The sequence below is a fragment of the Hordeum vulgare genome, chromosome 4H (assembly GCF_904849725.1).
Source record: "Hordeum vulgare subsp. vulgare chromosome 4H, MorexV3_pseudomolecules_assembly, whole genome shotgun sequence".
Classification (NCBI taxonomy): Eukaryota; Viridiplantae; Streptophyta; class Magnoliopsida; order Poales; family Poaceae; genus Hordeum; species Hordeum vulgare.
Window position 1 is genome coordinate 364,651,617 of NC_058521.1, and position 11,535 is coordinate 364,663,151.

Below are 11,535 nucleotides of genomic sequence, written 5' to 3' on the forward strand. Positions count from 1 at the left end.
AATCAAGCAATCGGCCCACAAAGTCAACACGTCGGAACCGGTAGAAAAAGCAAGGAATCTTCTCAAGTGGTCCAACACTCCCATCATCTTCGACGCTGAGGACCACCCTAATCGCATCACCGCGGTTGGGTGTGTGCTGTTGTTGGTCTCTCAAATAATTCACAACCTCGGAGTCACGATGATGTTGGTTGACAGTGGGGCTGGCAAGAACCTGATTTCGCTCGATGTGATCAAGTGGATGCACATCCCTGATTTGGACCTCAAACCAATGGGCTCCTTCCAAGGAGTGGACGGAGGGAGATCTCAGCCAAGGGGGAAAATAACCCTTCATTTCCGAGTTGGTAGCAAGCTCAATTTCAGGACAAAGAGGGTCGCCTTTGACATCGCCAAGATGTCGCTGCTGTATAATGGAATCCTGGGCCGTCCAACACTCCCAAAGTACATGGAGGCATCCCACCATGCCTACAACACACTTAAAATGCCGGGGCCGATGAGCATCATCACCATCCTTGCCGACAAGAAGGACACAGTCCTCTACGTCGACAAGATCTATTGGGAGGCAGCTGTAGCGTCCGCCCACGAGGCACGTGCTCCTCTCGGCAAAACCCTGGGGGGGGGGGACAAGTCAAAGACCTCCTGCAAGACTCGTGAAGAATCCGGGAAGTGCGTTAGTGAGCGCAGCATGCCCGTCAATGGCTCACCTAAGACTTCTGCCACTGGGAGCAAGAAAAGTAAAGTGGACATCCCCAAGACAAAGCAAGTGGCTGCACAAGAGGATGGCGAGGGGGGTACTTTCACCATAAGTGCCACCTCAACAACAAATAGGGAAGCACGCTCGTCTCCTTCCTGTGGGCGAATGTCAATGTGTTTGCCTCGCAATCGTCTTACATCCCCGATGTTCCAAAGGAGGTGATCGAGCACCACCTTGTTGTCTGTCCTCATACACGCCCTGTGAAGCAAAAGGTACAAAAACAAGCACTTGAGTGGCAAGAATTTATTGTCGAAGAGGATAAAAAGTTGGAAGCAGGATGGGTAGTCAGGGGTATGCTCCAACCAATATCGTTTGCAAATCTAGTGGTGGTGCTCAAGGCAAACATGAAGTTGAGACTCTACATTGACTTCACAAATGTCAACAAAGCTTGCCAAAAAGACCCCTTTCCCTTACCACGCATCGACCGGATGCTGGATTCAACTGCCGGTTACGACCGGTTATCGTTCCTCGACGCCTACTCTGGTTATCATCAGATCTTCGTGGCCAAGGAGGACAAAGAGAAAACATCATTCATCACCCCTCTGGAACATACTGCTTGACGCGCATGCATTTTAGTCTGAAGAGTACGTGTTCAACGTTTGCAACGGCCGTCCAGATTGTTCTTGGATCACAACTGCATAGAAATATGGAGGCCTACATGAACGACATCGCCTATCACATGTCGAAATGAACAACTCAAAGTTGCCTGTGGAACTAGGCACCTTCGTGCTTCGACTCACTGACCTTCGGTTTCCCTATTAGTACAGGAAGTTAAGAAGAGAAAGATCAACTCCGGTGGCTATTTCCTGACAGAGCCACCCGTGGCTACCAAGAAGCTTGCCGGGGCTGATGAAGTGCTTGACGGTTAGTGCCGAGCTCCGACGTTGAAGCTAGTGCTCTCGCAACAAAAGAGACAACTTTAGTCCTTGTCATCGAGCCATGGGCGTGGACATGGGCGAATCAGCTTGTCTGATACCTCTAGATGGGAGACCTCCCTGAGGAGAAATAAGAAGTCGAAAGAGTAGCCTGACAGTCAAGCTTGTATCAGTTCATGGACCATGATCTATACAGGAGGAGACCCGACAGGGTGAAATTAAGGTACATCACACTGACAGAAGGAGAATGGCTGCTGGCGGAGATACATGAGGGTACTTGTGCCTCCCACGTAGGATCATGAGCCATTGTCGTGAAGGTGTTTCGTCAAGGCTTCTACTAGCCCACAACCCTTCAAGACGCCTTGGCGATGGTTACCACATGTGAAACATGCCAATACCATGCCAAGCAGATACACCAACCAGCACAAGCCCTTCAAAACGTACCGCTCCCCTGGCCATTTTTGGTCTGGGGGCTCGACATCGTCGGTCCCCTCCCCATGATACCAGGGTCTTAGAGTTCTTGTTCGTCGCCATCAACAAGTTCATGAAGTGGACCGGGGTTGAGCCGGTGATAAAGGTAACGACCGAGGCAGCATTCAAGTTCCTCACAAGGATTGTTTGCCACTTCGGGGTCCCAAACAAGATCATCACCAATAACGGCACACAGTTCACCACAAAAACTTTCACGCAATATTTTCAAGATATCGACACAAAGGTCTGCTTCGCCATATTTGCTCACCCCAGGAGCAACGGGCAAGTGGAGAGGTCAAATGCGGAAGTGTTGTGGGGCCTCAAGATCAGGACTATCGAAAAACTGTGCAACCATGGAAAGCGCTCGATTGATGAACTGCCGAGGATTCTTTGGTCGATCAGAATGATGCCAAATTGAGCCATTGACGAGACACTCTTTGCCCTAGTCTACGGGGCGGAGCCAGGTCTCCCAATAGAATTCGTGTACGGGGCATCGAGAGTGGAGGCGTTTGATGAGGACCAGCAAGAGCGGCTACGACATGACAGTGCCACGCTCCACGAGGAAGATCGTCTACAGGATGTACTGCATGCTGCTTTGTACCATTAGGCCTTGCGCCACTACCATAGCCGCAAAGTGGGTGCCAGGATTGTTGAGCAAGGCAACCTTGTCCTTCGATGGATTCAGTTTCCGAAGGGATGAAACAGGTTGATACCAAAGTGGGATGGCCCTTACTGGGTAGTACGAGTCACCAGACCTGATGCAATACACCTGGAGACTGAGGATGGAACCCCGGTGCAAAACTCATGGAATATCGAACATCTTTGCAAGTTCTACCCGTGAGGTGTGGTTGTCGGGGTCCCCGGCAACCACATTTTTACAAGTCTCACAGGAATGTGTGTAATCCTTTGTACAAAGCCAGGTGATGCCCCGTGCGCAGTTAATAAAACTAGATATCCTGCAATGTTTTCTTTCGTCCAAGTACATATTTTCACTATGTTAATTGTGCAGATTATTGCGGTAGTTCATTGCCAGTATAAGGTCGTTGTCAAACCACTAAATGCCCCTAGCACATCCTATTTTCATCTTCTTACATTTTTTTCAAAAGGAAGCAGGACTCTCCCGAAAGGGCGCTCCCCGCTCATAAGCTATCCCGGGTGAAGAAGGACCAACAAGGGCGTATGTGTTCGAGGCAACCACCTCGGGGTAAGGAAAAGATAAGTTAATAATTTCCCTACTACATAGTTACTGCCTGTATGAGACGACCTGCGCGGGTGGGCCCTTTTCAGAATCGTTGCACACCGGGTGCTTGGAAGCATGCCCAACGCCCCGGCTGGTCGAGGGGAGGATAAGAAGTCAACCTTGTTGGGTCTAGCCTCGCCGAAAGGGTGCTCAGGGTCTATCCTTAGAAGTATCCTGCAGCAAGATAGTGAGTGCCAGCAAGCGTTCCCATTGAACGTTGAAGTCAGAGGGGCGCCCGGATGCAACCTTTGTGCTGGGAAGAAGTCAATACACATAGATGTAAAGAAGCAAGTCAAATCCTTGACATACCAGTGGTACCAAATGTTTTTATTTTATTTTACTTTAGGGTTACATTGGGAAATGTTTCCACGTGGTGCGCCGGCCAAAACCTGCACAGGACGCACGTGGGCCTTATGATCAAGTGGAATCCTACATTGCCCAGGCCTCTCACTTCTCGCTTTTCCTATACGAACCATTTTTCTCACCCCCACTTTCTTCTACCTCACGACGCGCACTAGGCGCTGACACAACTACTCAGTTCATCCATCTTCAAGCATACACGTGGCACACCAGCATGAACGAGGCCTTGCTCCCTCCGTTTTTCCTCTCTCAGCCCCGCACCCGCGCCTCCCCGCGCACGTGCTGCAACGATAGTCATCAGAGCTATAAACAGATTTGCAAATGCTACAAATGGCTTCTTTTTTTGCCCGAACAAATAAAGTGATGACATTGTGCCAAGCACAAGCTACAAATCTGATGGAGCTGCATCCCAAGGCACAAAATATTGCAACCTTTGTTTTGCTGGAACCAGAGAGAGAACGGAGGTTGCAAATGATGCGAGAGGACCTACAAACAGTACTACAAAATGCTACAATCGTCGTCCGAGGATGTCGGCATTCTGGGATTGGGGTACACAGACCTACCTGCATGTGTCCCAGGGCAGGCCCGCCTCACCGGAGCAAACCAACGGCCCCGTCACCGTTCAAGGAAAGGCCCTCGTGAGGGGCCAAGCCTCACGAGGAGGAGCAGCGTCAAGACCCGCAGGGGGCCTCCTCAGGACCCCTCCGGAGCGGCTAACATTCCGACGCAATGTCAGGCCTCAGGAATCAAGGGTGACGCTAGGAAGGATAGACAAGCAGCACATGGCAGGACGGGGCAGTTTCTCCTTTGGTGCAAAGGAGGCGGGAGCTTACAAGTTTTCCTAAGGTATCTTCCAAAGGTTTCCCCTCTGGTGCAACAAAGTCGTAGCCTCCCACCAGTAGGGCAAACATCATCCACGGGTCCATCTCTGCGGCGCAGACAGTTACTTTGCACGCGAAGGCCACCTTTGGGCGGGGGAGCATGATCCCTCGTTCCCCTTCAAAATTTGGCCCCTGTGGGATCCCTTCCCACCGAAGCTATGAGGGAAGAGGACCCGGGCCTCCGCTATAAATAGAGAGGGTAGGATACTTGAGAGAGGGAGTTCATTCGGAGGGTACAACAATACGCCTAGTCCCTCGGCGTCCGGAGGCCCAAGAACAATGTATTAATTCACCAACCACCTCCGTGAGAGGCAATCCACTTCATAACGGCCCGAACCTGGGTAAACTGTTGTCTTATGTGTTCCCCACACCATCGAATGAGTCCTTCATCGTTTCCATCGAATAGTGGATTAGGCGAGGCGAAGCAGAGAGAGACCTTCATACACGCCCCAATGTTCGAATCCTTAGGATTTTGCAGAGCCCGAAATCCGACATTCGGCGTGCCAGGTAGGGGCGTGTTGAGGTTTCCTCCAAGCTCCGCGCTCACCAAGCTCCACGGCTTCGATGGCTGACGCTCGCAGGGTTCGCGTAGAACGTCGGGCCACCCGCATCGCCAAGACCGCGCCCGTCAGTGTCGCCAGCACGCGCCCGTCGCCGTCACCCGTGGTGAACGCTGCCACCGGCCCCGAAGCTCAAGAGCATTAGGGCTCCTCCCAGCCAGCGACTGAGCCGGTCGACGGCCGCACCGCCATGTCGTCGCACACCAGGCCTTCGGGGTCGGCATCGTGCGCTCGGCCACATATGCCCCACGGCCTCCACACGCTTGCCATGGCCACCGAGGTGCTCCGTTATCAGTACGCCCCAGACTGGCTCCATCGCATCGAGGAGCTCATCGCCGCCGTCGGTGACTCAACGGCGCTCTCATGCTCGCTCCGGCCCCAGCCGTACCTGGCGAGTAACGAGGAACAAGACGCGCCACCCCCACCCCCGCGGCGTGTAGCGAACCCCGAGCCCGAGCATGAAGCGCGAACCCACGCCCACCCTCGTGAACCTAGGGCGTGGCCCGGTGATAAAGCAAGCTGCTAGATGATTCACTGGCCTAGCACCATCGTGTGCACCCCCGGCATTGCAGATCCCGTGTTAGGAGCACGCACCGCTCGAAGCAGACCATGTGGAGCAACAAGACCCGACAGCCCCCGCGTGTACCGTGCTCGTTGGACCGTTGGGATGCTTCGCCATTTCCCCCGAGCTCTACCCCGTTAGGTGGCCCTGCAAGTTCAAGCCAGACCTGCCCCCATGTTACGATGGCAGCCAAGACCCGGCTATGTTCCTGCAACTCTACACACTGAGTATCAGGGCGGCTGGAGGAGGCAACAAGATCATGGAGTGCTGGTTCCCGATGGCGCTCAAGGGCGGAGCACTCTCGTTGCTTCTCAACCTCTCGATGGCGTCCATCACCTCTTCGGATGGCCTGCACGAGCACTTCATCACCAACTTCCAAGGCACCCACGACCGTGCTCCCACGATGAACGACATGTGGCGCGTCAAGCAGCAGCAGGGAGAGACCGTACACAAATTCATACAACGTTTCACGGTCATGCGCCTCAAGATCCCCAAGGCGTCGGACGAGGCCGTCATCTCAGCTTTCTCCGATGGAGTCACCGACCTGAAGATGAAGGAAGAGCTCGCCATGAACGACGAAATGAGCACATCACTGGAGGTGTTCAATTTGGCAAGCAAATAAACCAAGGCAGAAGAAGGACGCATGTCGCTCCTCAGGCCCGATGCGGCGGATCCAGAAGAGAAGAAAGCCAAAGCCAAGGAGGTGAAGCGCAAGGCCCCGACGGTGCTCTCCCTCGAGCCTAAGGCGGAGCGCACCCGAGGGGGGAGCGCACATCCTGAGGGGGGCAACGTGCATCTTCCATGGCACCAGCGGCCATGACACCTCTGAATGTCAAGAACTCTGTTCGGTTCGTGCCGAGCACTTCAACAGGCGCCCCGGACTGTTTGACAGAAGCCCTGCGCGCGGAGGAGGTCGTAATCGGGGCCGCTCGGATGACCGTGAGCCGCGTCAGGGGTGGCGTGAACAGCCTCAGGAGGACCCCTAGCGTGGCCAGCCTCAGGAGGACCGCTGGCATGATAATCCTCACGAGGGGCAGCAACACGGCCAACCTCGTGAGGCTCGCCCTTGGGAGGTCGGGCTGCCCCATTGCCTCCGCATCCCAGGAGGAGAGATGAAGACAGGCAGGACAACGGGAATGGAGGCTTCTTGGAGGCCAGGGCACTGGCTTCCATCCTTGGCAGCACCTAGAACCCAGCCTCCAACCACGCCTTCAAGCAGTTTTCCCAGGAGGTGAATGTCGCCCTTCCGAGGCCTGAAGTGATGTGTCTCCTCAACTCGTCCCACACCACCATTTCTTTCGACCTAAGCAACCAGATCATGTGCTCGTTCATGGCCGACAAGCTCCCAATGATGTGCACCGCAACCATCGGCAACGTCCTCGTCACCAAGACCCTCATTGATAGTGGAGCTCGGCTCAACGTCCTCTCAGTCGAGACCTTTGAGAAACTCCAGCTGCCATATGAGTAGCTCATGCCGACCAATCCCTTCTTAGGGGTAATAGAGGGATCCATCATACCCATTGGGCAAGTGCATCTGCCCGTCACCTTCGGCGAGCGCTAGAACTACCAAACTAAGATCATCGTCTTCGAAGTTGCGCACATCCACCTGCCATACAACGCCATCCTCGGGTACCCAGCATTCGCCAAGTTCATGGAAGTGGTCCACCATGGATACAATGTGCTCAAGATGTCGGGGAGCGGCAGGGTCATCACCATTCCCTATCACGAGAAGGAGGTCGTCTGTGCATTGTAGCGATCGTACCGCGCGGCGGCGGCGGAACGCTCGGACAATGAAGACAAGGAGATGCCTCGGTAGGACCCATTCAAGAAGAATAAGGAGCTCCTCCCCACGGAGTGCCTCGGGGCTTCGGGCTACGTGCCCAGGGAGGAGCCCTGCCCCCCATCACATAGGGATGTGAGCTTGATGCATCCCAAACGTATCTATAATTTCTCCTTGTTCCGTGATCTTTTGGGTGACATTGTTATATTTGCTACACTTTTATATCTTTTTACACATATTTAGACTAACCTACTAACTCAGTGCACCCAGTGCCAGTTTCTGTCTGCTGATGTGTTTTTTGTAGGGTTTTTTTCCTAATTTTTTGGAGCCCCAAAAATACCGAGAAAAATAAATAAAAATCAGCATAACGGAAGCTTCCAGATCACCTAAGATGGGACAGAGGGGCCACGGGCTGCCTAGGCGACCTCCCGGCGCGGCCTGCCACCTCGCCGCGGCCACAGGCTGCCTGGGTGGGGCCCACCTCTTCTGACGCCCCCCTTTGGCCTATGTTTACTGCTCCGAGAGGAAACCCTTCCATCACATCCATAATCACAAATTTCTCCATCGTTCCGCCGCCGCAGTGCTTCTGAGATCAGGAGCATCAGGAAACCTCTTCCCGGCACCCTCACGAAGGGAGGATTGACCTGCAGGAGCTTCTCTACCGCCATGTACGCTTCCCGGACATGCCGTGAGTAGTCCTCCTTAGACCATGAGTCCATCACCAGTAGCTATTTGATGTCTTCTCTCCAATCTTGTGCTTCCATGATTAGCCCTTGTGAGCTTCCCTACATGATCAAGGCATATATATAATTTTCCTGCTATTGCTATGCTAGGTTTGTTGGGATCCGATGGATTATGAGATTATGTTCAGATTGTTATGAGTTATATATTTGATTATCCTTTTATATTATGGTCTTTGGTGATTCATGCATTTTCTCCGTTGCTCTTTATTGCTTTGGCCGAGTAGTAGATGGCATCTCCAAGAGGGAGCGTTATGCATGATTGTGGGTTCATGCCCCTGATGTCTAGCTTGAGTGACACAAACATGAGACTAGGGGATTTGCTGTTGCCACCAGGGAGAAAACAATGGGGCTTGTGACCATGGTTGCAAGGATTGTTTACCTTATGCATAGTTCGTTAATGCAGTTGTGTGTTGCTTTGAGTTTACACTTTCGGTGGGGCTCGCAACTTAATACCACCGAGATGTTCTGGATAGATATCTTAAAGTGGATGATTAGTAAGTAGATGCTGATGAATAAACGGTCTACTTGGCTTGGCATACTGCCCATTACGATTGAGCCTCTAACTTTCAATTAGCATAATTAGCATTGCGGTGGATTTATAATTATGTCAATTCCCAACTGTAATTTGTTTAGCCAAGCATAGTTGTTTATCGTCTTTTGGGAGAGAGACATAACTAGTGAACATCATGTGACTCCGGTCCAGATCACCACCATTGCTTACACCTCCATCATTTACTGCTTTCATTTACTTTTCCATTGCAATCACTATGACTTTTCCTGCTTTTGTTTTGATCCTTTGCAAACTACAAGGCCGGAGAGATTGACAACCTCTCTGTACTCGTTGGGTGAAAAGTTATTTGTGTGTGTGTAGGTCCACGTCTTCTTCTTGCGCCAGGGTAGGGGACACCTACTTATTGATCCTCGGAGTTCTCCTAGTTCGATAAACCTTACAGTCTCCGTGTAAGGGAAAACTTGTTGCTGACTACATCTCCGCCTTCCACTTGGGGTAACCAACGAGGAGCGAGAAGTATATTTATCAACTCGTCATCACGGAAAGTTTTCTGGTGCCGTTGTCGGGGACTCCAGTCTTCGAGATAGGGGAGTTGCACGCCATCTTTTACCTTTGCTTTTTAGTCTTGTTAGTTTGTGTTTTAGTTTTTTTTAGAGTCTTATACCAAAAACACAAAAAAATTAGTTGCTTTGTTCTTGCTTGTTGTTGCTGCTATGGGTTCCACTAAAAACACTAAGTTGTGTGACTTCACTAGTTAGGCTTATGGAAAACTGCACTCTTAGTTCGCTGCTTGGGGAAGGCCGCTTTACCACACCCGTGGTAGAGAAGTATACTCTACCTAATGAATGTATCCCATTCAAAATACCACTCGGGATAATTGAAATAACTAGGAATGATTGTTATTCAAGAGATGGAACAGTGAATCCTAGTATTCATTTGTTGAAACTTACAGAGCTTTGTGAGTTGCTTAAGATTTCGGGTTTGACAAGAGATGGAGTCATGAGGAAATTATTTGCCTTGTCACTGAAAGTAAATGCATTGGAATGGTATCGGCTACTAGATGATTCTCACCTACGGGATTGGGAAGAGATTCAGTCTGTCTTTTACTCCAAGTTTTATCCTCTTCATAAAGTCCATGTGGATCATGGTAACAATGCTTTGTGTGATACTTATATTGTTTATTTTATTTACGATCGCACTGAAAATTATTATGAGAAGGGAACATATGCTTATAGATATTTCAATCATATCAAATTCCCTCTCTTTATGTCGAAGGTTTTGAAGATGCACTTGTTTTGCCTTCCAATGCTTATTGCTTTGGGCTTCAATGAATTATTCTATTGCAATATTCCTATGCATAGGAAGCATGTTAGACTTCAATGTGTTTGGTATTTGCTTCTTGATGCTCTCTTTAGTTCTACAACTCTTATTCCTACGAGAGCATGATTAAAATCTTAAGCCTATCTTTATGGCTATAAAGAAAGAGCTCTAGGGAGACAACCCTTGTTTTCTTTACTTTGAGTTTGTACTTTCAGTTTTAGTGGTCTTGATGCTTGTTACTACTGTAGCAACATCATTGTATCTTTATTTTCAAGCTTTGTGCCAAGTTTTAGCCTCTGATTGCAAGAAAGTTCAAAAGTTGTGACATGATGTCCAGAAACAGATTATGTCCGCTTGATGGAAAAATTCGCCACAAATCACAGTTCATCTTTTTTATCTGAATTTTCTTGAAAGAATGCTCTATATAATTTTATTTGGGCATCTGTTCGAGTTTTTGGATATGAGTTGCAGAAGTGCCCCGAAAAAATTATTTATTACCTGTTGTTCTATTTTTCACAGATTCTGCCACATTTTGCGTTTTCATCATTTTGCAAATCATAAGCTTGCTTTTCCTTTGCAAAATCCTTTTGGAAATCATGAGAAACGGTAGCTTTTCATGAAAATCTTTATTTCCAGTAGGTAATGCATTATTTTATCATGGGTACTAACCACTCTAATCAGCTTATGATGAGTTTCGTATGAAGGGAGTTTTCAAGTATGCGATGGAAGATGATGAAAGAAGATCGAGGAGTGTCAAGCGCTGAAGCTTGGGGATGCCCCCATGCACCCCCAAGAAATATTCAATGAGACTCAAGCGTCTACACTTGGGGATGCCCCCGTGCATCCCCTTCTCTATCAACTATCATCAGTTCGTCCATCTCCATGCTATATTTTTATCACTTCATATGTTATGTGATATGCTTGGAGCGTCCCTCTCTTTACTTTTTAGTTTCTTTTAGTTTTGATTGTTGTTCATAACAAGTCGGAACCTAGACTACCTTGTTTGGGAGAGAAACACACTCCATTCCACTCTAGAACACAACATAGGTTTTCATGCTTATCCTTTTTGTGTGTTCTCTATCTTTACATAGCTACTGTCATGCTTAGCTCTTAGTTTTCATGCTATATATTTTTAAGAGATTTTTTTAGGTTGCTTTTGGAAATCTCTTGAGTTATCATGCTTATCTTGTTTAGAGAGTTGGCTCGTTGCACTGAGTTGTGTATCTTGCATGAGTAGGTAATTGAGGTTGCTATTTAAGTCTAGTAGTAACTTGAAATAGTTTTGAGGTATTGATTTGGGTAATGTTTGTGCTATTGGTGCGAAGATCTTGAGCATATTAGTGATTGGTGTCCTATTTTGGGAAATCCGTGTGTTTTTAAAAACCTAAAAATTACTTGAGAACTCTAGCTACTAAAGTGATCACTAACCTCTGGAGGGGTTGGAATATATAGAGTACCCTCACGTTACCATGGGTCGAGGA